The 27,672-nt window shown below is 50.1% G+C and overlaps 1 protein-coding gene across 1 annotated transcript in view; it reads left to right on the plus strand.

Annotated features, from left to right (window-relative positions):
• The window catches only part of AGTPBP1 (ATP/GTP binding carboxypeptidase 1), a 257,351-nt gene that overhangs the window by 177,579 nt on the left and 52,100 nt on the right, over positions 1–27,672 (plus strand). The window lies entirely within an intron of this gene.

The raw sequence follows: 27,672 nt of genomic DNA on the forward strand, positions 1-27,672 counted from the left end.
GCTTGGGGCCTTGTGCAGGCCAGCCAGGGTAACATTCTGGCATCTGGGTCGCAGCTGACGCTGCTGAGAACCGAAGTGACCCGGTGACCTGTGGCTTGGGGTTGCACGCAGGCCTCCTCACAAGCCCCTCTGAGTGGAAGTGGACTCGTGGGGCCCTCCTAACTGTAGACCCACACAACACGGAAGCGCTGACAAGACTTAGCTCCAGGTACTCAGGAAAGTTCACCTTTGTAGTAAGTAACTAATGTGAGCCTGTCCCTTTCCAAGATGTCATGAGAGGATGCCACACGAGTGTGAGGTGAGCAGTAACAAAAATCTGGTCAGTGGAGTCATGATGCTGGTAAAGAGCTTCGATAAATGGCAGGTGGGGAGAAACTGGGAGACATGGATGCTTGTTGAAAATTAAAATAGAAAAGGCTAGTGTTTAACAAATACAAGTCAAGTCTGCACTTTTGACAGTAGATGGGCTTCTTTGTAGTGTTTCCTCTGACAGTGAATGTAATGAGGGAATTTTAAGTCAGGAAACTTCTCTTCATGTTCAGTGCTAAATAGTGAACCAAAGCTACATACTCTCTACAGTGTCAGGACTCTTACCATTTATATTTTCTTCCATGTCTGTAGGATTGCTTTTTCTCCTGTTTTCCTCATATGAATGCCTAGAAATGTTTGACATTTTATCTATTTTTCTTTTCAAATGTGGGCACTTGAAACACAGTGAACGAATTGTAAAATTTCATATAAAAAGATAAATTTAAAAATCTGAAAATAACCCGTTTAAAGCCTTATAATTTGTATTTAATGTAGAGAGAGAGGAGTGTCCAGTGCATAGCTACCCTTCTCAGCCTTTATTTCTCTTCCTGAATGGCTGCAGAAGATTAAAAAATAGCAGAAACTAAACCACCATTCTCACTTGTGAAAATCCAGATCCGCTTACAGGATGAAGTGGACACATACATGTCTGCTTCCTGGTGACCCGTTCTCCCCTTGTCCTAACCCGTGTTCTGAGGTCAGTATCTTTCACCGAAACTTCAGGAGTGCGGCACATGACCCGAACCCAAACAGCAAATGTTAGGACTTGGGATGGTAGTGCTAGAACAGGGGCCCTTCCTTGAGAAGGAAAGATATATATAGCTGGCCGCTGCTGGCCTCCTCACAACCCCGAGAGGAGACCACTCCCAAGACAAGCCGGTGTTGAAGGAACAGAGCCAGAACATTGAGAGGAACTGGGTCTTTTTTATCATTGGAGCCCTGTATCAAGCTTTATGTGAAACCTTGAATTGGGAAATTATATTTGTTCAAGCTATTTAAACTGAATTTTACTGGTAAAAGTACGTCTTACACAGGTCTCCGAAACCTGTGTGAAAAACCAGCAGCCTTTAGTGTCCATCCTCGAAGGGTGGCTCAGAGCATACATCCTGAGTGAGTTAAAAGGAAGAAATGAATTATTTTACCCAAAGGGACACTCCGGACAGGCAAAAACAGCTGTCCTCTCACACATGTCAAACTGTCTTTTATGTCTACTGGGCCAGAAGTGAGCCATTTTGTCATCCTTCTCTAAACTCAGGAATTTTTTCCTCCAATTAGGAAACTTGGTTTGTTCAGAAGCAGTATTATTCTAAGAGCTGACTTTTCAGCATCTTGAAAGTTCTCTGTTATAGTAATGGAGAACACAAATGTGAGACACTGATATTGAGAGGGAGCACCTCTGTAATGGTGCATCACAAGAACAAGAGACCCAGAGCGCAAGCTGAGAGGGATCAGAGATCCCTTTGTTGAATTTTATCAGTTAGGCCAATGAGCAAATCTAATGGGCTGAGGTTTAAGTATTATTTAGTTCTCAGTCTCAAAGCTATTTTCATCCCCCCACTGATTGGAACTACAAATCCCTGCCTTACATGCACACAGGATTCACATATAAAGAACATGTATATATAATAGCCCTTGAAAGTTTATGAAGTGCTTTCCTGAGCATCGCAAAAACACTATTAATAAGCAGGAATCATTAGTATTTCCACTGCATGCGTGCAGCTTAGAAGGCGTACGCCCCACCCAGACCAGCCGGCCTGTGGCAGAGCGAGGACTCCCGCCCGAGCCTTGGGCCCCTCTGCTGGCGGCCCTGTGCTCCTTCTCAAGTGCAGCCAACCCATGGCGTGTGCTGTCTCTGCAAGTGACTTAGATAAACTCCTTGATGATTTTGAAAACATGCAACGATTTTATCACTACACACCACAGGCCCCTACGGAGGGCAGGCACGGTTAATCCTGACAGTATCTAATGTGTGTTGAGCACTCTCCTGGGTGCCTATGAAAATGATCTTGATAGAAACATTTTCTCATATTTTCCAAATCACTCTTTTTATGGATGGTTAGATAGAAGATGGTACATCCAGTTTTTGTGTCTAACCATTTTATTTAATTTTTTAGAACATTTTATGTTTAACAAAATAGGTAATGGTTTAGTACAAGCTTTTCTCTGTCTTTTCTGTTTTTTCTGAAGGCTTGGGAAGGCTGCTTTTATAGATGGTAAGGGAAAAAGTACATTTTGTCTGATTGACTTAACCTAAAATAAATTTTGCTTCACTTTCTTTAAAGGATTTCCATTTTTATTGGGAAGAGAGTTTATTCCATAGCTTCATTATCACTTTAACTGGCGAGCCAAGAAATAAGTTTTAGAAATAAGCCCACAATGATCTGTTTTCCAGATTCAGTGTTATTTAGAGGAATACAATCTTTTTTATAATACAAAACAAGAATAAGATGACCTAGACACCCCGACTTTGGATCTGTACTCATGTCTCATCAACTTGTTGGCAGAATTTTTATGGAGACTTTTTTTTATTCGTTGTTGATTGAATAAGCTAAGCAAGCATATTTAATTGTCCTCAAAGTTGTGCAGTTCTAAGGGTGTGAGTGCAGCTGGGAAACTGAGTAACAGCCTCTGTGGCCTTTCTGACAAGGCACAGCCTTGCCCGCTTATAGCAGACATCCATCCATCCATTTTGGGTAAGTCTTAGGGTGTGTATACCAAACCCAAAAGCACAAGTGCCCTGAGCAAGGAAGAGGGCTCTAGGATCCTCCATGGCTAGTTAATGTGATCCTCACTGTGTCTTTACAGGTAAACCCATCAAACTTAAAAACCTTTCAGTAAGACCAAAGCATGCCAATCTGTCTCATACTTAGAGTTAACCAAATGATGACTTTTTGCTTTGATGACAGTCAAGGCTGGCATTTACGGAGTGCCTGCTAAGCCATAGATACTGATTGGTGTGCCTTATTTAATACCTATTTAATCCTCACAATGAATGGGTGATGGCTGTTATTACCCCCCATTTTACAGATGTGGAAACTAATTTTTTAAAGATCCACCGCCAATAAATATTGAAGAACCAGTTGATTCCTACTCAAGTGAGAAGGTAGGTGGCAACTGAAAACCACCACTAGGGGTTTTACAGCTGTCATCCCAGATCCACGGTATCTGACTAGGGGGCACATTTCATGGCCCATGTGGTTCAAGAAAGGCTTATGGACATGGGCCTGCCATTTTGCTTTTTACCCCCAAGGAGCAGGTGCAGTGGACCCACTTAAGTCCAAACTTAGGATGCTTGCAGACTCGGGAACTGGAGCCAGATGGCCTCTGTTCCATCACACTTCACTTCTCAGGAGTAGCTCTGTGCATGGTGGTGTCCCCATCACGTGCCTCCTTGTAGGAATTCAGATAGTTGGTCCACTGCCATACAGCCCAGTCGCCCAGTTATGGCCACCATAAACCTTTGTTGTTAGAAGAGAGAAAACAGAAGCAGGACTGTCCTGTTGTCTTGAATGGAAAAAAGAGAACATGGTTGAGACCCAGAGAAAAAAATAACAATTATGTACACGATTCTACAATAAATATCTCTCATGCGACTTGTTTATACATCTAGAGGATCAATAAAGTGAGAAACCGCGATTCACAAGGTTGGGTTGTGAGTATTCCCTCTTGGGGGAAGAGCCACACTTTATTTACAGCCTGCCCTTCCCCATGAGGCCCCTGCCTGGGGTGCACTAAGCAGGTAGTGGCGGGGGCCAAGTGGCCCTGTATGAGACCAGCCATGGACCCTAGACCTATTTCCTACGCACACACCCTCGGTGGGGACCCTGGGGTGGAGGGAGTGTTGAAATAACTTCTAGGCCCACAAGGGAACAGTCCCTGCCCAGGGTGCCACGTCAGCACATGAAGCTTAGATCATCCTCTTTCCTTGTCAGTGCTCTGCTTGACCAGAAGTGTGGTATATCTGGGCAGCCACGCCACCAACGCCAAGCCAGCCCTGGGCTCTGTACCTACTAACCTGTTCCCTCTCACCCTAAACAAGTTTGACATGTGGCTCCTGCCAATCACATATTTGCTGGGTTGGGTTTTTTTTCTTCCCTCTTCTTTATTCTTTGTCCTATAAGAGCTTTCTGCCTTCAGCCTTATTTTTGCAGTTCACCAAAGGGAGACTGTCCGCTTCACCAAGTGTTTATCACCTAAATTGCCTTCTTGAGTCCCACACAGGTGGGAAGGTTCAGAGGGCTCGGGGGAGAATCAGTGGGTGAATCGGTGGGCAGGGACAGGAGCCAGCCCCACGCCCACACAACTGACGTGTTTGCACCGTATACTAATGCCAGATTGTAAGGGAACAATGAAACGTTTTTATAGGACTAGAGAGGTGGAGAGCTGTTTCAAAAATTATGTCATTTTATAGGTCCACTCAGGAAGGAAGACGACAGGTGAAAACTAGATATGATAAGACTGCACTTTCTTGGTGCATTAATAATTAAATGGTGCCCACCGTGAGTCAGAGCTACCTGCCTTGGCACCGACAAGGGCAGGATGAACCCCCAGAGGTGAAAACCCACCGTGGGTCTTTAGAATGGTTGTTTTCATTTTTGACCTCCGCCTTACCAGCACCACCCACATGTTCTCCTGCACTCCCCAGTAGGCTTATTTTAGGGTCCCAGCTGGAGAGCCCTGGAATCTCAGCATGGATTCTTTCAAATTACCTGATTGTGTTCAAAGGGACAGAGGATGTCCTTTCATAGTTCAACCTTTCTAATTTGCAATTGGTTTACAGGAGGTAAAAGATTTAATGTCCATTTAATTAATGCACCGAATATTATGGTCACAGCTTGTGATGTTCTACAGACCCAAAGTGATAGCAGCAACCAGTTGGCTGAAGGGAAGTAGTTCACCTCAGGAGTTTAGTCTGCTGGATTCCCATGAGATAATGGTACACATTTTTAAGGGAGGGAGGGAAGGAAAGCAAAAGGTATTCCATAGTCTTCGTATGTTACTTAAAACTGCCTCCTCACTTGGGGTCAAAAACATTTCTAGACTTCTTGGAAACTGGGGACACTGTAGTCCATGAACCACTAGAAGCCCAAACCCCAAGATCCTCGCACCTAATTCAGCCTTTGCGTCTCTGTCAGGCCTGTGTCCCTAGTTTATTGTCTTAATTGATGAAACTGATTCCAGAGTCCCCGGGAGAAGGAGTGTCTTCCTGCATCAGGTTCTCACTGGGAGGGGTACAGAGCCTGGTGTGGGCTTGAGGGGTCACTCATATTGTGAAAGTGGAACCTGAAGTAAATGAACTGTGGACAGGATAGCCTTTGATGGGTCGGCTTTTCTAATTTGAAATTAGTTTGCAGTGGGTGGAGGATTTAATGTCTGTTTAATTAATCCACCATAGATTAATTACTGTCACAGCTTGTGAGGTTAGAGAGACCCAGACTTGTGGGGTGTCAGGCACAGAGCCCGGCACAAAATAACAGCTCAGGAAATAAGCTAGCTCTGTGGGTGGTGGCCCATTTGACTCCATTTCATTTACTCTACTTCTCGCATTTCAGAATTTTTTCGTCTCAGCTCTCCTGGGTTATCCAGTCCCACTCTTCTTTAGATGAAGAAACTCATCCAGGAAAGGCTGTGACTTGTCTGAGGCCACCCAGCTTTCTGACTCTCTGTTTCTTGAACCCCCCCCACCCCCACCAATCTTTTTTGATGTGTATGCGCTGCTGGCACAGGCTTTTAGGCTGAGCAGAGCCGACTCTAATTTCAGACTTGTTTCATATTCTGTTGACAATTACATCGCCCATCTTGCCATTTATAGCTTTGACTTTATAGCTTTGGGAAGCACCTTAAAATATTATTGCAAATGCTCTACCCATCCAAATGTGCACGCTCCATGACTAATAATGAGGCTCTTAAGTGGCGGCATAGGAGAGCCGCAAGATGATAGCTCATGTGAAATGAGGAATCTGAGCAAGTGGGATTTGGTAATGGACTTTTCAGGGACACCAGTTTAATGACCATTGGTCCGCGGTTACGTTGGCATGTTCTGTATTTTGAAAGGCACAAAATGTCAAGTCATTGCCCAAATACTGGTTGAGATTTTGATTATTTTGCAGAATTGTAGCAAAGTATCTCAGGAAGTATCTCAGGACTGACCTTTTTTCCTCTTCTTTAAAGCTTTCTATTTGATGTTTCTGTCCTTTGTTTACGAGTGGTACTTACTAGTGTTTGTAGGTCTAGCAAAAAAACCCACAAATTTTTCTCTCCTGTTGCTCAGTGGTTTAATTGCTCTGTTCTTGGAGTAGTAGTAGCTGCCCTTGGATTTGAGAGCATTCATTCACTCATTCATTCATCAGACTTTTTGCAAGTACTGTTATGCACAGCAGCAGAGGGGGGATGAAAGGAACACAAAAGAGATTAGATGTGTCGTCACCCCAGGGAGCAGGGAGGAGAAAGGCCTGATTTCAATAAACAGCAATGATGCAAGGCAGAACCTGAGGAGGCCAGGTCAAGGGACAGCATGCTGAGGTCACAAGGTACTGAGTCATCCCCAGGTGCCCCTCTGGGAAAGGGGTCATGATGTGAGTCCCAGCTGGACCTCAAGGAATGCTGGGAATTATGAGAAGTGGTGATGGGAATTGGCAGCAGGGGCAGGTGGAGAGCAGTGGGCAGGGCAGGCATTCCAGAGATGAAAGAGGGTGGAGAGGTTGGTTGGCAGGTGAGGACAGTTGAGCAGGGGTCTGGCGTTGGAAGCTCTGCTATGGAATCTGTGCCCGCAGGTCAGTGGGAAGCTACGGATGGATCTTGAGCAAGGAAGCAAAGGGGGTAGCTTTAAATTTTAGAAAGATAAGAAATCATCAGAAGGATATAACCCCCTGATTTCACCTTTCCATCCAACAACCAATCCAGTTGGGTTTCTTAGGTTTGCCTGTCAACTCCCTTCTTTGGGGATGATTTGTCTCTGACCCCCCTCCCCCCCCCCATCTCCCTCTGGCCATGGCTCCACTCTGGAGCAAGCCCTCAAGAGCCCTCAGAGATGCGCCCCAGCCTCCCTCTGAGCCAGGCCTGCTGCACCTGCTCCTGTTGCCCAGAAGGAACCTGGACAATGATAATCACACTGGAGTCACTCGTGTTCTTCGAATTTCATGAGCTCAAGCAAACGGGGGATCTTGAGATTTCAGCTAAGGACTCCAGGCTAGATCAGTGTCAGCACAGAGCGCAGTGCCCGAAGGCGAGCGGGTCTTACAGAAATTGCCAAATAGTTCTCCTTCCTACCTGAGTCGCAAACAAGTTCCTGACGAATGAATTTGCGGAGCCAGTCCCTAAGGGGGGCCAACTCTGGGAAGGGGACAGAACTGAATCGGGGGGAGCCAGCTGGTCTGCTCAGTGTGCCTTGGTCAAACCTTCAGCAAACAGTACATTTCCTGGAAGTTCAGCTTCTTTGTCTATAACGTCAAAGCACTGAGAGATCCTAAGGTTCCTTGGGCTCTGTGACTCGATGATTCGGCCCAGCTTCATCTGTTAAAACGTGTTAGATCGGTTTCTCTGGTTTTCGTTACCCTGCAACGGAAAGCATTTTCATCAATCACAGTAACTCAATTCACGGCGCTTACGGGACACTTCCTACCAGCCGCGCCTCAGCCTCTGGGGCAGGTGGGGTCACTGCACACATTTGCACCCTCTGCCTCCCACCCTCTGACCCAGTGGCTTCCCAGGCTTCCCTGAGCCACTGACATTGGTCTCCTAGGATTGCTTTGGTCTCTGGCACAAAACCGGAGGTGAGCCCAGGACTCAAACATGCTTGTGCAACTCAGCGGGTCTTTCACTGTTGGGTGATCCACCAGAGGAATGGCGCCCTGGGCGAGCCTGGGCGGTGACCAGAGGGCCCCCCCGGAGCCCAGAGGGCTGCCTGGAGCAGAGAGGGAGGGGGGAAGGGGGGTGATACCTGCCACCGGTGACGGGGGAGCGAGTGCTTGCTGTCACAGGCCCCGGGTTTTGGGGTGATGTGTCCTGCCGCACTGCTGAGGGCACAGCCGCCTAGAGGCACCCTGGTGGAGGGCTGGGTGCCCCCTTACCCTGTGGGGCTGAGCACTAATTGCAGGACCGAGTGTGGAGCGTTGTAAGCAGTACAGCCACTTGTTAGTGTTAGCAGAGCCCTACACTGAACTAGAAGCCCTCTTAGGGGCACTGGGAGGGAGATGTTGGACTGACATCTGTGGGCTGACCTGGCAGGACGGCTGGGGTCTCCCGCTCCTTTTGGATGAGGGGGAAGACAGAGGGGGGCGGGGGGAGGGAGGAGGAGTCAAGTCAGGTTCAGGGGCGTGTATCCATCCGTCCCAGGCTCCGCTGGCCCGGAAAATCCGGGAGGGAAATCTAGGAGGCAGGCGGCCTCCTCTGTGTCCCGCCAGGAGGACAGCTGGGGGACTTGGTCCCTGTCCGCCGGTCAGCACCTGCTGCGCCCGCTGCCGGCCCATGGGGCCCCGTGGGAGCCCTTGCTGAGGCTTCGGGAAAGTGCGCGAAGGCCCTGCAGGTGCGGAGGCGGAGGGAGGCGGGCAGGGCCGCGAGCCCCGGTCCACGTGCCCCACGGCCTGGGGCTGAGCCCGGGGCGGCCCTCCCGGGTGGTCCTTCCGAGGGCACGCGTGGGGCAGTGGCGGCCCTTCCTCGAGCCGCGGGCCTCCCTCGCTCCCCGCGCCGGGCCCTGGCTCCCTGCCCCCGGCGGCGCCCCAGGTCCTCTCGCGCCTTCTCCGTGCTCTGCCTCGGCGCGCAAGCGGGGCTCGGGTCCCGGCCAGGCGTGGGGGGCGGCCAGGCGTGGGGGGCGGGCTGCGGACAGCGGGGCCTCAGCTCTGGGGGCTGGGGGCGGCGCTCACCCCAAGACCCGAGCACCCGCGCCCCTAGGAGGCCTGCTTCCCCCGCTCAGAGACGCTTCGGCCTTTTTTCCCCGAGAAAAATTACTGTCTTTAGAGATAATCTCCTTATTAATCATGTTATTTGAATAAATGTGCCATTTTAACGTATTTTTTTCCTCATCTGAAGGTTTCCTATTTAAGGAGTGTGTGAGTGTGTGTATGAGTGTTGAGCAAGAAGGAGCAGCTGGGACCCGAAGTACTCACCCTCAGCTCGGGTGGAGGCAGAGAAGCTCCACTTGTTTTGCATGTTGGAGATCATCTCTTTAAAAAATAAAAGAGAGGGGATCCCTGGGTGGTGCAGCGGTTTAGCGCCTGCCCTCGGCCCAGGGCGCGATCCTGGAGTCCCGGGATCAAATCCCATATCAGGGTCCTGGCATGGAGCCTGCTTCTCCCTCCTCCTGTGTCTCTGCCTCTCTCTCTCTCTCTCTCTCTCTCTCTCTCTCTCTCTCTCTCTCTCTATCATAAATAATAAATAAATATTAAAAAAAATAAAAAATATATTTTATTTATTTATTTGTTCCTGAGAGACACACAGAAAGAGGCAGAGACACAGGCAGAGGGAGAAGCAGGCTCCGTGCTGGGAGCCGGGTGCGGGCCTCGATTCCGGGACCCCGGGGTCACGCCCCCAGCCAGGGGCAGACGCTCAACCGCTGAGCCAGCAGGCGTCCCACACGTTGGAGATTCTTTGCAAGATTTTGCTTGTTTTTTCCTGAAACCAGTCAGCATCCCGCTGGTTGCTGAGAGCCCGCGGGAGGCGCAGCGCCGCCGGGCAGCTCCCTGCTCTGCGCCGCGGGGGGTCCCCGACTTTCCTCGGACGGCGCCGTGCACCGCGGGAGCTCCCCTCTGTGCGAAGAATTAACTTCACGCACACGCATGTCAGCAGGCGGAGGAGGAGGGCGTGGGGCAGGATTCTGGGGACGTTCTGCGGGGACATGTGTGCCCTCCTGGGTTCCTCGCGGGTCTGATAATCTCGCTGATGTGAGAAAGATTAACAGGAGAAAGTGTTCGCCGGGGACCTGGAGCCTCCAAGGCGGACCAGACAGCTGCTTGTCTGCCTTCCAGACGAAGAAGCACTTATCTGTGAAGATTTGACAAAACAGGGGGGTTCGAGCTTCAGGCAGCGAGCTTATGAAGGAGCCACAGAGCCCGTTTATGCAGAGTCCACAGCCTGGGCTCCCGGTCTCTGCCACTAGGCTGCTTTCTATGCCCCACGCAGGGAGGGCACCTTCACAAGGGAGACTTACCTGCTGCCGTCAGGGGGACACATGGGGTCAGGGTGTCCTTCTAGCCCTGCTGCTTAAGTAGCTTTAATTCGAAATAATCAACCGGCCAAAGTGGTGTGTTTTGGGGTGGCCTGCTCAGGCCCCGCAGAGCCTGTTCTTGGGTTCCTCAAGAGACACAGATCCCAGTACTGCTGGGGGGGTTTGCACATGTAAGTGAGGTCACCAACCAGCTGACCTTAAAGTAGGGACCCCCCCGGTTGTCCAGGTGGCCTCCGTGTAACCCCACAAGCCCTTAAAAGCAGCCGAGCAAGGCGGAACATCCAGTTGGAGAACTAAGGCAGAAAGAGAGGCCAGAGAGGTTTGAAGCACCATCGGCGGTCTTGGGGATGGGGGGGAGGCCCAGCCCCCCCGAAATGCAGGGTCGTGAGGTTCCTAAACCTGGGAACGACCCTGGCCCAAATCAGGGGCTGGGGCGGGGGGATCTTCAGTCTTACTGGGGGGGATTCTGCCGACAACTTGAGTGAACTCAGAAGTGGGTTCATCCTCGTGACCCCACAACACCTTGATTCCTGGGTTGTGTGGTTCCAGCCGCCGCAGAGAACCAGCTAGGCCCAGACTTGTGACGAGAGAAACTGTCAATACATTTATTTGTGCTGTTTTAATCTGCTGCCTTTGTAGTAATTTTTATCGAATAAATTTGCAGCAATAGGAAATGCATCCAAAGGGAGGCGTTTCTGCAGGGGCCCTCTTCTGTCGGGGGACACGGTACCTTCCTTCTAGAACTTGAGTCAGTTCTTTGCCTTCCTGCTGCTCAGGGTTGGTTCTCATGGTGAAGATCCCACTTTAGTTGGGGTGACTACAGACCCCCAGCACTCCCATTCTTCGGGGAGCTCATCCTGCAGCTCCAGCCCCATGGCGACCAAGAGACTGTTTACCTCCCAGAATGTTTGGGCTTGAAATTACATTAAAGCAAAGTTATTTGAAAGACAAAAAGATCCTCATCATTTCCAAGGACTTAATTAAGGTGACTTTTCCTTTCTTTTACATCCTCCTGTCCCCCAGGGTAAATTTTTCAGCATTAAATAAAACATTTCAAATAAAAAAAAAAAAAAAAAGGAGGCAAGGAGGCGGGGAGGGAAAAGAGCCCGAAGCCGGGCACCCAGCTAGCACGGGACCGTCCTGCAGGTCTTAGTGAGGTGGCAACACAATTCCTTGACAAACAACACTAACCACTGTTCATGTTGCTTGAGCTCCAAGTTGCACGTTTGGCCTCAACTTCGTGACGCTCCTTTTTTTGTTTGTTTGCCAGAGTACGAGCAGTTATTTTAACCCCCTTCTGAGCCATGAGAAAATGTGCTTTTCCTCATTTAAAAAAAGATCGTTCCAAATGCGTTGAAGTTCCAGGTGTTCCAGGGGATTAATACTCAGTGTGGAGTAATCATTGGGTTGATGTGTTGGGGGAAAAGATGAAAATGTAGCAGAGGAGATCACAGAGCAGCCCGGTGTTGTCCTCTGCCTGCCAGGAGGTCTGGGAGTTGCCTCTCGTTGGGCCCACGTCGCTCAGCCAGGTGGGGTGTGCAAAGTGTGTGAAGCTATCAGTGACATCCCAAAAATTGCACAACTCCATAGGACTCTTGGCCACATTCGCTGTTTCCCTTGCTTTTCAAATCCACTACAATGTTCTACTTTGTCAGAATGATTGTGGCCATTTCAACCGATTAATTTTGGAAAGGTGGAATTTCCGGCTGCTTGTACCAGGTGTGCTCACACCTGTGTGCCCAGTGCATACGGGTTTGCAGTGAACAAAATTTCCTGAGCCAACTGGCCACATAGAAAAGGTGAGATAGGGGTACACGCATGTCGGTGGCCCAGGAAGGGGGAGCTGTGGAAGCAGCGGGGCTTCAGGTGCTTCTCCAGTGTCCCGATGGCCAGAAACTGGGCCACACAGAGGCCCTTACAGGCTCCCCTGAAGGACTCAGAACACAGCCCCCTGAAAACACCTACCCCCATAGGGCGCCAAGAGCAGCTAGGAGTGAGTCAGAATTCTGCACCAGCCAATGGGGAGGTTTACAGCTGGGCCCAGTCTTGTCCCAAACCCTTAGTCCAAGAAGCAGAGGCAATCGATAGGAAAGGGATGACATGGGGCCCAATGAGCTAAAGAGACACTGGCCCTCTTCCCTCTCTGTGCTCCATACCCAACACACCAGAGGAGCATTGCCCCGAAGATTCAGAGCTGAGCCCCAAGCGCCCCCTGCACACAGTCAGCCCTCGAAGATGGGAGAGGAGGAGGCTAAAATTGAATTTAATGTTAGGTCTGTGGTATGAACTCAAAATGTCACCAAGGGATGGAAATGGGAAAGTTGACACAGTATCAGCGAAAATAACGCTGGATGTTACACTCAGTGAAGTAAATCAGACAGAGAAAGACCAACACTGTATGATCTCACTTATGTGTATAATAATAATAATAATAATAATAATAATAATAGATGGGCCAAATGGGTGGAGGGGGTCAAAATGTACAGATTTCCAGCTATAAAATAAATAAGTCCTGGGAATGTAACGTTCGGCATGATGACTATAGTTACTAATACTGTATTATTGCATATTTGAAAGTTGCTGAGAGAGTAGATCTTAAAGTTCTCATCACAGAAGAAACAATTAACGTGACTATGTGTGATGAGGGATGTTAACTAGACCTTACTGTGGTGATCATTACATAATATATACAAACACTGAATCATGTTCACCTGAAACAAAGCTAAAGTTCTATGTCAGGGGTGCCTGGATGGCTCAGCTGGAGGAGCATGTGACTCTTGATCTCAGGTCATGAGTTCAAGCCCCATGTTGGGTGTAGAATTACTAAAAAAAGCAAAATAAATTTTAAGGTTCTATGTCAATTACACTTCAATAAAAAACAATCATTGGAGGGATGCCTGGGTGGCTCAGTAGTTGAATGTCTGTCTTTAGCTCAGGTTATGATCCCGGGGTCCTGGGATCGAGTCATCAGGCTCCCTGCATGAAGCCTGCTTCTCCCTCTGCCTATGTCTCTGCCTCTCTCTCTCTCTCTGTATCTCTTATTAATAAATAAATAAAATCTTAAACAAATAACAATCATTGGAGAAAAATAAAACTGTTTCTTGCTTCTATCCCCCCAGAGATGCAAACTCCCCAGGTACAGGTGACATATAGTAGAGGGGTTACACAGGCTCCAGGTGGCCCCAGGTTCTGGGTGAAGGTGTGGGAGCCAACAGGTTTGGACTGAATGTTAGGAATGACTGGAGGAAGAAGAAGCCAACTATGAAGGAATGAATTCCCATGTCTGCAGTGATGCAGGCTGACGTGGGAGATTGGAGCAGATAGGTGCTCCCTAAAGTCACTTCAAACCTGGAGCTTCTCTTCCTCCCCTGGGACCCTGGGAGAGGTGAGTAGTGGGGGTGGCTCAGGGGGAGAGGGCAGGCAGGGGGCCATCTGCAGCTGCGAATGGCCCTGGGTGGCTCAGGGCCTGGAGGTCCATGGCACACCGAGCTGGACACCCCAGTCTGGGATCTCCAGTTGCCTCTGCCTGGCCTCAGACAGGCTCCTCTGCTGGCGACCACTGCATGCTGGGTGTGGGCATGAGAATACCACTGCACTGGCTGGTGCCCCGGGTCTGCCCCACGGCCTCCCTACAAGGGTGCGGCAGTGACAGCTACTCACAGGGCCCTTGGCCCCAGGGCACCTGGCCTCTGCTCTCCCAGGAGGGCCAGCCACTGTGCCCCATGTGGTCATCTCTGCTGTGATATGAGCCGGGCATGAACATTTGCAAGTGGGAAGGGCCTGGCTGTGGAGCCCTCGCCGGGGGCCGTTAGCAGGTGACTGTAGAGCTTGGTTGTGGAACTCCGCCACCCTGGTTACCGCCGATTTAAGATTTGGGGGAAGAAAGATAGAAACAAAAAAAATAACATGAGATCATGAAGTCCCCACAGGGCTCAGCAGGGTCCAAAGAACAGTGGGGGTCCGAGTCCACAGATTCTGTGGGCCCTGGTCCTCCAGCCTCTTTCCCCAGGCATCAATCCTTTTATATTCTCCCCGTCTTGACTGAATAAAAAATCATTCCTATTCCCCACCCTCATTCTTGCTTGGCCCACCTCCTCTGGTTCACCGGAAGAAGGCGGAGGGCTCCATGCCTTCACAGGAAGAGGCCCACAGCTGACTTTGCAAGGAGGCCAGGGTTGCAAGATTTAGCAAACAAAAAGCACACATCCTGGGATCCCTGGGTGGCACAGCGTTTTGGCACCTGCCTTTGGCCCAGGGCGCGATCCTGAAGACCCTGGATCGAATCCCACATCGGGCTCCCGGTGCATGGAGCCTGCTTCTCCCTCTGCCTGTGTCTCTGCCTCTCTCTCTCTCTCTCTCTCTCTCTCTCATAAATAAATTTTAAAAATTTTTTAAAAAAAGCACGGATCCATTGAACTTGAATTTCAGATAAACAACAGTCTGATGTTTGGGACAGACTTGCAGTAAGACCTTATTTGTTATTTATCAGAAATTTTTTAAAAGATTTTATTTATTTATTCATGAGAGAAACAGAGAGAGGCAGAGACACAGGCAGAGGGAGAAGCAGCCTCCCTGAAAGGAGCCCACGTGGGACTTGATTCCAGGACCCCTGGATCATGCCCTGAGCTAAAGGTAGATGCTCAACCACTGAGCCACCAGGCGCCCCTGTTTATCAGAAATTCTAGTTTAACTGGGCAACCTGCAGTATCCTGCCACCTGGAGTTTGTGCAACTTAAAAGGATCAGTTGTGTTCTCAAATGTCAGGCCTCCCTCACCACCCCCCACGCCCCCAAAAAAGAACTAGCGGGATCCACTTCCTCGGCTTGGCGCCCACTGTCTCATGTTGTTGCTAACAACTACCCCTCAGGGTTTGGTGCGCCTTTGCCCAGTGCTGTGACAGGCCCTCCACCCAGATGGCTGGCAAGCCTCTGTGCTTCTCTGAGGGGAGCCACTTACCCACTTGGCTGGAGGCTCGCGGGCTTTGTGTCAGGGCGCCTGGGGTGGGAGGGCTGCCCAGCGGGCTGGATCCAGGTTGCGCTCGGCCTTCCAGGCACGCGCCCGTTTCCGTGGGGGTGCTTGCTCTCGGCCTGCCAGCTGACCGCAGTAGAAGGCTCCAGTGCAGCCCCGAGGCTCTAGTATCCTGAACCTCCAGGACTCAGGTCGGGTCCGCATCCCTGTGCTGCCAGGAGCGAATGTTCCCAGGCCGCTCAGCTCAGCAGCCCGCTCGGACCGCGCATCACCTGGTTCCCGAGGAGCGGCCCCGCTGGGGCGCCAGGCGCGCAGGCTGCTGCCTCGCCTTCCGGAGGCCAGAACGTGCCCCGAGGGACAGTGTGTCGCGCCCGTCCCTGCAGGACTAGTGGTTAGGAATAGCCGGCAGCGGCCTCCCGTGCTGCGTGACCGGCCTTTGATGTCCCTGAATGCGAGGCAGAGCCCCGGCCCCGCCTGAGCGCTGGTCAGCTCGCGCCTTGTTCTAGGGCGCACGGGGGCGGGTCTGGGGACCCCGCGGTCCTCAGGATCCGCGCCGAGCCTGGGGGCCCCGCGATCCGCCCGGCGCTCTCCCGTCCCAGAGCGTTTCTTCAAAGCAATGAACATACATTTGATCCATCTTGCGTTTTAAGGAGACGATGGTTCTAAAGGGTTTGCAGGGCTATTTTTAATGTCGAAGTCTGGAAGGAAAATGATGTCACGATGCTGGGAAGAATGTCCAGATATTCCAGAAGACCACAGCTGAAGAACTCAGGTTTCTGTTTCTCGCAGACTTGGGATCGTTCAAAAAAGGTGTCTTTGACCGTTCGTTCCAAAGAGCTTCGTAGCTTGAGCTGCGGCACCTGGAGCAGCTTTCCTTCCTGTGGTTTGTCAGACACCGGCCTGGATGGGCCTGCGTGAGCCCGTGAGCCCGTGGCAGGGCAGGAGGGGAGGGATGCGGTTGCATTCCAGAGCAGCAGAAGGCCAGCAGCCAGGTTAGAGTGAGGAGAAGACGGTAATAACAACAAGAAGGTGATCCTATTAGGTTTTCCTGCCTCTGCTGTGTGATCTTGAGCCAACTGCTGAACCTCTCTGATTTTTAGTTATCTCACTTGTAACATGTGGCAAAAATGGCCTCTGAAGACTGTTGCGCGTATTGATGAGATAATGAATGAGCAGCTGTTTTAGTGGGTGGTACGTGCTGGGTTACACAAGTGTTAACTCTGTCTCCCCTTTCCTTTGACTTGGTTCTATCACCATGTTTTACTCTTCCCCCCACCGCATTTAGTAGGGCGTACATGTTACAGAGATCTCCTCCAAACCACTCTGGCCTCCCGTCTCTAAGTGAGGAAGAACACACAGGAGAAATAGAGTCATGGGGGGGGTAGAAGGAGAAAGAGCGTGGTTGTGATTTGTTCCATTCTCTCTGGGAGTGGGGGGTTCCCTCATCTTCGGGAAGTGGGGGTCGTCCTTGCAGATGCGTGTGGTCCTGACACAGGCTGTGCTGTGGCCGGGGGCTTTGGGGGCTGGGAATTGTCTGATGGAGGACGGTGGCCCTCTGGGCCTGAGCTCCCAGGACGGCCCAGGCCCGCTGTGGTATTTGGGCGCAAGGCAACTGGCATTCAGGAGGCTCTGTCAGTTGGCCGCTTGAGGAGAATTGTGTTCTTTACCATCTCATTTCACTTTTGCCTCATTGTCTGGGTTTCTTTATTTGTCTGTGATGAGAAGACTAGAGGCAGTTGATTATCACTCGGGGCCACCCTCAGGGCAGAAGTGAGAGAGGCAGGCCCTGAGGGGGACAGTCGAGACCTTTCAGAGCCTGGCCCGGAAGGTCAGGCCTGCTCAGACCCCAAAGGGAGGGCATGTGCATCAGCTGTGGGCTGGGTGCCTGGTAATCTCTCTACTATTGTGCAAAACCTGGAAACTGACCCAGCTTCCTCCCCTCTTCCGCCTACTGCTCAGATGGTCCCTCATCCCACCGACTCCTTCTTATGGAAGAAAGAGTCTCACAAATGACCCATCTGGTGATCATGGTGCGGGGGTCAGTTGTCAGTTTCCCTGATGAGAAGGGTTCCCTCGTAGAAGGATGAGGCTCCTGCCTATTGTTGCTGTTGGCTGACCTGCTGCTTTGTGTGCTGATCAAACTCTAGTCTTGGGTCAGTGGCCTAGAGGATGAGGGGACCAGCACCATAGAACGATGGCCAAGCAGGCCGGGGAGACCCGGGGAGTCTGCACCGAGGGTACTCCGAGGGTAGGCATCTCACCTGGATTGGAGTGGTTAGACCAGTCTTTTCAGAGCCAATGATGTTTAAACTGAGACCCACAGAATGAACTTCAGACCCGGAAGCCAGAGCAGAGCATTCTGAGCAGCAGGAACAGGATATGCAGAAGGCTGGAGATAGGCAAAGAACACTGGAGAAGCCGCCAACACCCCTTATGGTCAGCATACCCCCGTGGGAGGAGAGTGAGAAAGCTGGAGGGGTCAGCGGGGGCCGGCTGTGTGGGGCCTCCTCTCAGACAACTCTGCTGGCTGGGCTGAAGATGCTCACCCTGTCAGCACCATGCACAGAAGCTCCTCCTCAGGCTCAGGATAGACATGGACACCTCGGGGGGGGGGGGTGCACTGGCATTCTCCATAGAATCTTGTTCTTACCACCTCAGTGCTCACAGGTCCAACCTGCAACAATGCCATCACCTTCCCCGCTTCACTGGAGGGCTTTCTCTTTCTCCTGCCCCGACTCTTCTGCCAATAAGTTGGGCTGGAAGTGCTGAAACACTAATGTCCCAGGAGCCTACACAACCAGTGACTCTCAGTGGTTGGTGGATATGCACCCCAGCTCCCTCACTACTGTGGGTAGGATAACTGGAGTGTTTGACTTTGGCTTTCAGACTTTCCCTTAATGGGATTCAACTCCATTGGTCCAAACTTGGACATGCAGATATGATTGGGACTCAAACTTCAGCTTCCTGGTGCTCCCCCAACACCACCCCCTGCTTTTTGACCTCCAGGGGCTGAGTGCCTTCCAAAATTTGATTTATCATAGAGAATTATATTAGTAAATAAATGGTTTGGTTGCCAAACTAATAGTGCCATGAAAAAAGACAAGAATTTTTTCTCTTACAGTGCAAGCAGCACAGGAGCGATGGTGGTACTGTGGATTCAAGGACCCAAGATCCCTCTGTCTTGTTGGCCACATTGGAGACTCGATTTGGGGAAATCACTAGAAGATCAAAAATTCCTAATACTTTCAGTTAATGCTGGAGTATCTGAGAAAGACGTGGTGAGGGAGGTGTTTAGGATAGTTCCCTTTTTTTTTTTTTTTTTTTTTACAGATTTTATTTATTTATTTGAGAGAGTGAGCACAAGTGAGGACTAGTGGCAGAGGGAGAGGGAGAAGCAGACTCCCTGCTGTGCAGGGAACCTTATGTGAGGCTCAATCCCAGGACCCTGGGATCATGCCCTGAGCTGAAGGCAGACACTAAACCGACTGAGCCCTCCAGGTGCCCTGATAATTTGCATTCAAAGACAACTTACTCATTCAGTTTCTGGCCTTAGAATATAACCTCCCACAGGTAGACATCTTTATAGTCAATTTTAAAAAATACTCAGTAAATAGAAAGACTCAGTAAATACTTGTCACAAATACTTTGAGAATTTCCTCAGGATCTAGTTCTGAATTGAGTGGCCACAAGAGGTTATTGCTGTTTCTTTATTACAAGTGAGTGTTGTACTCCACAGACAGCCACGTCTTTCTACCATATCAGAAATAGGGAGAGATGTTGTGACATTTTGTGAAGAAGTCTGTATTCAATGAAAATTCCCTAGAGCAAAGCCTGGAAGCTTTACCTAAAGTGTTTTCCCCTCCTCTAATTAGGATAATGTTGTTTCTCGACAAAAACCACTGCGTCCCCTTGATCCGCAGTGGAAATGGCTGGGCTGCAGTGGGATGGCTGGACTGAGGTGTCAGCTCAGAGTCTGCCATTACTGGGAGGAGCTTCGGATAAACCCTCCCTGGCCCTCGGCTTCCTTAGTGATGAAACAAGGCATGGGGGATTGAAGATGGTCACATTCGCTTTGCTTCTCTTCCCTTTGAGGGGTGGCCTCCGATCCCACTCCTCCCGAATCTGAGCGGGCCTCAGTAACCTGCTTGAGCAGGGCGGTGCGGCTGGCACTTCTGACAGGGCCCTGAGGAGTCTTGCGGTTTCTGTGTGGGCCACTGGGGATGCCTGCTCTCAAGAGACTTTGTCTTGTAACCCTGCACCCTGCTGGGACAAAGCCCGAGCCACACGGAGAAGCTGTGTGCACACGCTCCAGTGTCCAGCCCCGGCTGAGCTTTCAGCTGACAGCCAGCCAAGCACCTGCCCCAGGACTTTGCTCTGTGCATACCGAGGCCAGCGGAGATGCAGCCCAGCCAACATCGGAATGCCACTGCCTGGGAGCCTCCGTGAGCACCTCTAGCTGAGGTCTGTAAACCCACCGGACGATGGCAAGTGATGTTGCCTCAAGCCAAGTTTGGAGGTGATTGGTTGGGCAGCCATGCTTGACTGGAACACAAGGGTTTGTAGGGACATCCTGTCCAGGCTTTCAGGCTCTCCTAAGTGCTGCAAGTACAAGGACAAACTGTCCCATAAGAGCAGTTAAGAGCCTCGAGTCCAGCAAAGCCCAGCCACAAGGGGTTCGAGGGTGCCGTGAGGTATCACATGGTCAGCCTCTTGGCACAGAGAGAATGCTGGTGACGTGGGTAGTTCCCAAACGTAGGAAGTATGCTTGTGAGCAAAAAGGCCCTCTTCTGAGGATAGAGATGTCTTTGTACTACCAGTGGTGAGGTACCCAGGGAGGGAGTGTCCCCCCAAGATGAGAGAAGACGGGGTCCACAGAGGGGGTGACTCCCTCCTGCCCTTAGCACCAAAGGTGATCAGGGACCAACTAGGTTCCACCGTGGGAAGCTGATGACTCCAGGAGCCTTGGATCTGCCCATGTGCAGATGGTGGACCAGTTCCCCTTAGTCTTTTTTGTGACAGGGGTGGAGAGAGGAGGGATGAACGAAAAACCCAAAATGAGAGCAGAGGGACACCTGGGTGGCTCAGTGGTTGAGTGTCTGCCTTTGGCTCAGGTTGTGATCCCAGAGTCCCGGGATCGAGTCCCACGTGGGGCTCCCTGAGAGGAGCCTGATTCTCCCTCTGCCCGTGTCTCTGCCTCTCTCTTTCTGTCATGAATAAATAAATAAAATCTTTAAAAAAAAAACCCAAGAAACCAAAAACCAAAATGACAGTAGCAGGCATTCCCCAGGTCACTACTCAGCAGCCTTCTTTCCCTTCTTCCACCCTGACAGAACCCTTGCTTACTGAGGACGTGTGTGTATGTGTCCCAGTGAAATGGCCCCAACCAAAAAGCTACATTGACCTCTCCCTTGAAGTGAGTAACATTCACACGACATAGTTTTGACCAAAGAGACACAGTCCAACTTATTGGGTAAACCTTCTGCAAAGTCTATAAGCAGGTGCAGATTCACTTGGCATGTGTTCCTTGCCCTCTGCCCACCTCCTCCATGAGGCCCACAGGCTTGGATTTGGTACCAGCACCTGCCAGTGTAGACACTGCTGGTCTGGGGACCGTGCTTGCAGCACCACTGCTCGGCCATCCTAAGAAATGGGTTGGAGAATCACAAGTGAGTGGTTCTTGATTCCTTCCAGTCCTAGAGAAGCCAGGGCAAGCAAGGGGGGACAGACGAACCTGCATGTCAAGAGTCGTGACTAGGAGCTTGGAAGGAACTGGACGCCACCACTGTGGCCATTGGCATAAACGACATGTGCCTTTTGTTCTTCAGGAAAGGCAGGAGCGACAGCTAAGGGCATCGGCCCTGGAGGCATGTCCGCACGCGGCTCCCACATGCTTCCCAGGCCCGAGCCTGCTCCCTGTCACCGGCTGGCCGGGCCCCACCTGCCTGCAGCCTGCCGCCTGGGCTGTGCGAGTGGCTGTGCACTGCAGGCATGTTGTATCCATCATGACTTGGTTGTTACCATACACGGTGTTTATTTTTCTTCATAAAAAGATGCAAGCTGTGTGCCTCCAAATGCTGGAAGCTCAGAATATTCCATTTGTTTGTGGAGACACAGACTGGATGGCAGAATTTCAATCCAACTATGAAATGCAGCCTGGCAGGCCTGGAGAGAGCGAGGGAGAGAATAACACCGTGTGCTCTTCTTTCTGAGAAGCCTGAGAACTGCACACTCGATTAACTCATTAGGCCCCGGGAGGGGTCCTGGTGGACAGAGCTGGTCCATGACAGGTGACCAGGGACCTCTGGCCAGAATGTTCTTTCTTCTCACTGGAGACAGGAGGGGCTGAGTGGCTCACACTGTGCCCCACTGACTCACTCTGGGTAACTAGGCATGTGTCTCCTCGGTTCCCAAATGGAATCTGACCATTCCCTGCCCCCTTCCCCATGTATTACAAAAATAATACATGACCTTTTATTTATTTATTCATGAGAGACACAAAGAGAGAGAAGCAGAGACACAGGCAGAGGGAGAAGCAGGCTCCCTGTGGGGAACCCGATATGGGACTCGATCCCAGGACACCGGGATCACACCCTGAGCCAAAGGCAGATGCTCAATCACTGAGCCACCCAGGCGTCCCATAAATGATCATTTAAAACCTTTTGGGGAACAAAAGTAAAGACCAAAAAAAAGAAAAGAGTTATCATGTCTCCCTGTCATTAGCTAAGGTGCCTTTTCAATTATGGACATATTTCAGGGGCAACGTATATATCTATATCCTAAGTGGTGATGGCTGAGTATCCTTCCACCATGTGGCTTTATCGACCCCCAAGTGAGAGGCAGTTGGTCTGTTACCAGCTGTTTTCCTTTATAAACTGCCGCATTGAACATCCTTAGACAGACGTCTCCCCCCCTTCGTCTTCCTCTCGGCCCCTGCTCGCCCCACACAGTGGTGAAGAACGGTCCTGCCCTGCCCTCCCTGAGGTCTGTGAGGCCAGCCAGCCCCCCGACCCCCGCAGAGCACAGCTGTCACTTCCTGCCAGCATCTTCTCTTAGATTTCTCAATGATTAGGTTATCCTGACGTGAGACATCTTCATGTAATAGTTTATTTTTTTCTAACTATAAATTATGGTTATAAAAAGCATTCGATCATTAAAATAATAGTATTTATTTGGCTGTTTGCTAATTGCAGTTTTTTTCTTATGAAAGTGTTCAAAGTAGGGCACACCTTGGTGGCTCAGTGGGTGCAGCGTCATGATCTCGGAGCCCTGGGCTCAGAACCCCACATCGCATGGGCCTTCCTGTTCAGTGGGGAGTCTGCTTCTTCCTAGGCCTCTGCCACTCCCCCCGCTTGTGGTTTCTCGCTTGCTCTCAAGTAAATAAAGAAAATCTTTTTTTTTTTAAAAAGAAAATGTTCAAATCGTGAGAAAGCTGGAATAACTGTGTAATGAACAGCCATACACTTCCATCTAGATTCAATATTTATATTTTGCTACGTAGAACTTACCCATCTCCAACTACAGGAGTGTGTATTTAGATTTTCCTAACTACTGTAGCAATATTATCACACCAAAGAAAATCATCAATAATTCCATAATATCGTCTGATGTCTACTCCGTATTCAAACTAACGCATTTATGCGACGGATTATTTCACTACATAACATTCAGGGTTCTCCATTCTGGCTTATGCATCACAAACCCAGGCTTATGATTTGGCTAAAATGGGAAGCTGTTCTACCAGTTGGCACAAGTATTGGGAGGAGATGCGGAGGGGCCCCTGGCGCAGGGGCAGGGGCAGGGCAGAAGAAAGTGATTCCCCGGGTGGAGCCCGTAAGTGCCTTTGGGGTGCCCCAGCCACCATGAGCGCCCCGGGGAGAAAACCAGCAGTGACGGGGTGTGGGTGTTGGTTGCCGGAGCCGCTGACCCTGGTGGCAGCGCAAGGGATCAGCTCCTGATGAAGCCTTGTCCGTTGTACAGGCGGGTTGTGTTTCTGTACCGGGCGGCTGGGCTTTTTGGCTGCCCGGTGTCGGCTCCCTGTGCTCTGTCGCCCCGTTTCTGTTGCCTGTGGGGAGAAAACCAAGCAAAGGTCTAGCCTGGTTTCCTGAGACTCTCATTGCCAGGAGAGTCCACTGCATTTGGAACTGGGGGCCACCAGGCCGTTCAGCAGCGACGCTTAATGAACTGGGGCCTGACACACGAGCAATAAACTTCCTGGCCTGCGTAATGGGATACCGCGTCTCTTGTGCTGACTGCAGTAATGTGTTTTATTTCCCCACTTTTTATTAGCTCCCAGCTAAGGGCTGTGCTACATGAGCCCCTGTGGCCTTCTTTTTGGGAGCAGTGGAAAGCTCAGCCTCACATTCACCTTCTGAGCATCTCAAACGTCTTCCAGCACTTTTGCGGTGGTAAACCGATGCCACTGAAAATGAGATTAAAAAAGAAAGAAAGAAAGAAAGAAAGAAAGAAAGAAAGAAAGAAAGAAAGAAAGAAAGAAAGAAAGAAAGAGAAAAGAAGGAAGGAAGGAAGGAAGGAAGGAAGAAGAAAGAAAGAAAGAAAGAAAGAAAAAGAAAATAAAGAAAAGAAAACGAGACTTTAGTCATAGAGTAGTTTGCCATCTTTGAGTTTATAAATGTAATCTTTTTCCTTTTGTATTTGTTTGGATTTATATTAACTTGGATTGTGTAAATTGGCAGGGTGTTTGTTTATGAGACTGGTGATGTCAATATAAAAAAAAGTTAAAATCTTATAATCACATAAAACAGATCGAAGTGGGGGATGCACTACAGGGATATTTTTGAATGTTGGTTTTTTGCTCTGTTTCCAGAGTGTGGCTTTCTTTTGAAACATCTCTGCATTGGGTTTAAAATCATCAGTGACTTTTTAATTGGTGGCAAAAATTTGGTATTTTCAGTGGGAAAAGGAGAGGGGGCAGATAGAGCTGGAGGGGGAGAGAGGCAGGCAAAGAGCGAGGAGAGAGGGGGGAGGCTGGCTATCAGGCATCATCGGGGATGTGGCTGTTAGCCTCAGCGTAGCCATTTCCAAAGCCACCGAACCACACTGAGCCTTGGCCTCCTCAAAGCATCTTTATCTCTGGCCTTGAACATCTTAATCCAGGTCTGGACTCTATCAGCACCAAGGAGCTCTTCAAAAGTGGGATGTTATAGTCTTTAACGCATTTCATGGGATGGTAAACATAGAGTCCTCCTTCCTTCACCCTCCAATTAAAACCATAATATGAATTTTATATTTAACCATAATTAGAAGGAAAAATTGTGAGTTAATGGTATCTGTAAAATATCTCTATCATAATTGGGCTATGAAAGAAAACTGTTGTTATTTCTCAGGTTTTTTGAGCATTGCTTTAGGGAGAAATCCTAATTCTCCCATATTTGAAATATGCAAAAATAAAAACACCTCAGTGGTTTCTCTACCTGAAACTAATAGCAAGTGAACTGTCTATCCGTTTACCCATCTACATACCTCTCTATGCACCTGTCCAGACATTTACTCACCTACGCACCTACCCATCCATGTATATATCTATTTACCCATCCATCCATTTACCTCCCAACCCATAAATATGCACCATCTACCTATTTAACCACCCATCCCCCATCCATGCACCCATCTGTCTACTCATCCATCCCCCCACCCATCCATGCACCCATCTATCTATCCACCCATTCCCCACCCATCCATGCACCCATCTGTCTACCCATCCATCCCCCACCCATCCAACTACTCATCTATCCATCATCCCCCCACCCATCCATGCACCCATCTACCTATCCACCCCCCCACCCATCCATGCACCCGTCTATCTACCCATCCATCCTCCCACCCATCCAGGCATCCATCTATCTACCCATCCCTCCCCCCATCCATGCACCCATCTATCTATCCATCCATCCCCCCACCCATCCATGCACCCATCTATCTACCCATCCATGCCCCACCCATCCATGCACCCATCTATCTACCCATCCATCCCCCCACCCATCCGTGCACCCATCTATCTATCCACACATCCATCCATTTACCCACCCATTCATCCACACATCTTTGCACCCATCTATCTATCCACCTATATATCTACCCACCCAGCCACTTACCCATTTCATCATTATTTCAACTACTTTTAAGCACCTACCATATTAACCTTGTTTCTAGCTTCTGTCAACTTGAGGATTTCACATCTGCCCTGCATGCATATGCCAGACACACATTGTTCTGGACCACTTGATGATATACCTGAATCACCTTGCCTCTGTGTCTGTCTCTCTTGATGTCTTCCACATCCTTGTGAGGAGTCCTCCTTCCAGCGGTGTGATTTTCAAATACAAAGAAGCCCAGCCAGAGTCTGCACACCCAGAAACCTCCCTTATTGGACTCTCACACTTGGGGCCACTATCTACCTGCCCTAGTACTGCAGGGCCAGATGCCAAGTTTCTGGGAAAAGCTCCTATATTCCCTCCCTTGTCTTCTGAAATGACTCAAACAAGCCAACCCTAAACCTGCTCACCCAGTGCACTTATTCTTCCCATGGAAACCACAATAAAAGCTCTTACTCGTGTTCTCTCCTTACTCCCTCTGCCTCCCGACCAACTCTGGTGCTTCCCCATATGGCCTATCATGGCATGGTGGCATGGTGTGCCCCCTTCTCTTGGGAACTGAGAGTAGCATACTATCTTTCCAATGGCAGTCCTCTCCTGGTCTGTTGGCTTTGGCATACCTGAATAATATTAAAACCTATTAAAATGTGCTTGGTACTGCAATGTGAATGTGAGCAAAGCAGAGTCCTTGTTTTAAGGATCCTTACAATTTGGAGGGAGACATGGACAAGCAAACACTGATTGACAACACATTGCAGGACGCACTAGATTCACCAATGTGCCATGAACACCAAGGGAAGGAGGCCAGAATGGCTGGTCTGGAGCCATCTTAACAGATGAGAAGGGGAAAAGTCTATGTAGGGGCACAAAGTAGGGACACACATGGTGGGGGTAGGAAGAGGCCCTAGTTTGGTGTGGCTGGAGTGTGGGGCAGGGGGTGGGGGCAGGAGGGCTTAGGATGGTGAATTAGAGGGTCTCAAATGTTGTGCCAAGGATTGTGGACATTGATTTTTGAATGATGAGGAGCCAGTGAGGGCTTATCAGCAGGAGAGGTGATGAAATGTCATTGGCACCTGAGACTGGAGTTGGTGAGAGGGGGAGCAGGCTCTCTCACATGGCCCATCAGGGACTTGGGGAGGGAACGAAGTGCTGGTGGGAAGTTTCAAGAATTGCTCTGGAGCCTAGGAAGCCAGTCCTTGGAGACTGAATATGGGAAGCCTTGAGCGTCTATGTGTGGGCCATGGGTGGGTGATGTGATACTGTTAAGGGAGGCAGGCCTGGAGGGGGGCATGGAATGGAAAGGGCAGGACGAAGGAAGTGCAGATTTTTATCTGCTTGTAGAAGCTTCAGGGGAAAACTGAGTTAGGGGTGGCCTGGGAGTGTGGGGTAGCTCCTCACTGAGCCTTAGCTGGGAATGAGATTGCCTGTAGACAAAGAGGAACACAGAGGCCTGGGGAAGCCAGTGGTAATCCCTTCTGGGTCATTTCCAATCTATTCACTCGCTTTCCTTACCTCCTCCCTGACTCCTACCTTTCCCATGAGCATGCACCACCTGGCTGGGATCAAGGCGGGGTTATCTGGAGTTTGCTGGGAGGTGAGATAAGGAATACAGGGAGAGAGGTTGAAGCATTAGGGGAAATGCTGGATACTTGATGAAACTGGAAGTGGGGAAAGGTGGAAGAGAGGCCTTAGCTTTATTTATTTATTTTTAAGAAGTTTTATTTATTTGACAGAGAGAAAGCAAGAGAAAGCACAAGTGGGGAGGGGCAGAGGAAGAAGCAGACATCCCACTGAGCAGGGAGCCCAATCCCAGGACTCTGGGATCATGACCTGAGCTGAAGGCAGAAATTTAACCAACTAAGCCACCCAGGCACTCTGAGAGGCCTTAGCTTTAAAGAGAGGAAGGGGGTCTTCTCGACCCAAAGGGAGCAGATGAGAACTGGTAGTGGGGAATGGTTTGGGGGTGGAAGGAGTGTTAGCTCTGAATGTTTCTCCTTTCCCTGAGAGTCTGGAGGGGGAGAGGAGGCTGACATGTAGGCATTATGGGCATGTTGGTGGCCCTTGAAGAGTAGGAGAGATTCTGTGTAGCCAGTGGCATGTGGTGCGTGAGCTGCACTGCAC

Source organism: Nyctereutes procyonoides, unplaced genomic scaffold (genome assembly GCF_905146905.1).
Source record: "Nyctereutes procyonoides isolate TBG_1078 unplaced genomic scaffold, NYPRO_anot_genome, whole genome shotgun sequence".
Lineage (NCBI taxonomy): Eukaryota > Metazoa > Chordata > Mammalia > Carnivora > Canidae > Nyctereutes > Nyctereutes procyonoides.